The sequence below is a fragment of the Petaurus breviceps genome, unplaced genomic scaffold (assembly GCF_028583685.1).
Source record: "Petaurus breviceps papuanus isolate PSGF00001 unplaced genomic scaffold, PetGlider_PUasm1.0 37, whole genome shotgun sequence".
NCBI classification, from domain to species: Eukaryota; Metazoa; Chordata; class Mammalia; order Diprotodontia; family Petauridae; genus Petaurus; species Petaurus breviceps.
This window is the reverse complement of record NW_027186296.1, coordinates 46942933-46945032: the sequence shown is the minus strand read 5'-3', so window position 1 is coordinate 46945032 and position 2100 is coordinate 46942933. Positions and strand designations below refer to the sequence as shown.

Below are 2100 nucleotides of genomic sequence, written 5' to 3'. Positions count from 1 at the left end.
TTCCTTCCTTCCTTCCTTCCTTCCTTCCTTCCTTCCTTCCTTCCTTCATACAGGAAACTTCCTCAACCAATGTGGAGCTGCAACAGCTCTGAAATTTATAGAGAGTTGCCTGAGGGCATTGGGAAGTTAAATGATTCACTTAGGGTCACACAGCCAGTATGTGTCACAGATAGGACTTGAACCCACTCTTTACCAATCAGCCACAACTGGACCTTACCTGATAATTAGGCAAAATAGACTGATACAGTAATTCATTTTGAAAAATTCCCTTTGGTCCTGGAGTTTTAGTCATCCCTTATTCACCACCCACTGTGGACAAACCCAATTTGAGAGATTAGTCATAGTAGATCATTGCCAATTGCATTTTTTCAAAGGCTTTCTGAAGCAGCCTAGAGTGTTACAAATTGTCTACACAGGCTAAGAAAAGCATTAGTGAGTAAAGAGATTAGAGAGAACCAGAGCAACAGTCACTAAATGAAAAACTTTCAACAGCAGCAAATATCTTACCTGGTTGGGGCTAGAAAGTCTGATTTTTTAAAGTTGGTGGAGATGGCTAACACACACGGGCAGGTTGTGGTGCTCTGGGCCCCTGCCCCACCTTTCATTCCCCTGCTCAGAAATTCTGCTCTCATCTTCCTCCTCCCAGCAGAGGCGGGTGAAAAATCCCTAAGGAGATGAGGTCTCCCCCCTTTTAAGAAGAGAATTTCATATGACAAGCATGTGAGCCTCTCCTTTGTTCAGCTGGACCTCATGACTCCCTTTTGAAGGTAATCCTTCAGAAGTCTTATGACCTATCTCCCAGCCCAGCAGGCATTTTCATCTCCTGGTGGAAGGAGGCACAGACAAATCCACCCTGAGGGTGCCTAAATCTCCAATTTGCTAAGTCTCCCATTTCTCCTTCATCCCCCCCCCCCAAAAAAAAAACCCTGCACTACAAATCACTGCAAGAACACTGGGCAGCCAGGAATACAGGGGTGGGAACTAGCTGAGCTTTTCCCTCTGAAGTGTTCCCTCAACCCCTCCCCTGCTAAAAATGTCTATGCTTTTTGCATAATTGAGACAATTGGATATAATAGTCCTTTCAGAGATTTTTCATTAGACCGGGAGCTTCTAGTCTCTGGAAAATAGGAGAGGGTAGGAGAGAAGGTGGTTACTTGGCATTAATTACTTTTAATCCTTTCTCAAATCATTTAAAGTTGGACCAAAGTTTTCTACTGAAAGCAATCATAAGAGAAAGTCATCCACATGTGAAGCATATACATCTTCACATCATACATGCAGATGGTCTCATTTGGCCAAGGTTGAAACTTCAGCGGACTAGGTCACAGTTTTTGAACTGGAAGAGACCTTTAAGGCCACCCAGTTGAACCCTTCCTTTCTATAGCTCAGAGAGCTGAGGCCGGGGGCGGGGGAGATGGGGAATACATGGTTTACTCTGAGTCACACCACTTGTGTGTATCACTGACCCTTTCACTGTCACACTACCTTATTTCCTGTTCCCTAAAAACAGGCCATGGAATATTGGGACAAGTATATTATGATGTATCTGGTCTTGTGAAATGGTTCCTCTGGAGGGCAGCCTTCCTAGGATCATCCATAGATTATGGTCATCTGGACCAACTCCATCACTTTACAGATAAGGAAATTGGGGCCCAGAGTAGGCAGGTGACTTCCTAGAGGTCTTGCAGGTTGTAAAAAGCAGAGCCAGAAATTGAATCCAGGTTTTCTGATGCCAAACCCAGGGTTATTTTCATTGTTTTTTGCTGCCTTTACCATATTTTGGGTTTTTATATGTTTGTTAAAAAAAACCTTCCTTATTGCTTATCTCATCTTATTCATTTGAATATATGTATTCTACAATTTAAAAAAAATCCAAACAACCCAACCCTCTTGTTATTTTGTAATCTTAACTCCCATGTACAAAAATGCAATTATTGCATGAAAATGGTTCTTAAATTTAGTTTTCTTTCTCTTACACCACAATTTTCTCCCTTACTCTACCCAGTTTGTCTTTAATGTTACTGAAAAAAAAATACAAGAAAGAAATAGAAGAAACGCTTTAGGTATAAATGCTAATGGACCATGAAACTACAATTAGCC

At 41.7% G+C, this 2100-nt stretch overlaps 1 protein-coding gene across 2 annotated transcripts in view; it reads right to left on the bottom strand.

The window, feature by feature from the left end:
* LOC138169186 (transient receptor potential cation channel subfamily M member 1) overlaps positions 1-662 on the bottom strand; it is a 77154-nt gene extending 76492 nt beyond the window's left edge. For both annotated transcript variants that reach the window (XM_069098409.1, XM_069098410.1), the window contains exon 1: positions 508-662. The gene's annotated coding sequence lies outside the window, so the exon portion shown is untranslated. The remainder of the gene's footprint in view (positions 1-507) is intronic.
* Between the last annotated feature and the right edge of the window lie 1438 nt (positions 663-2100).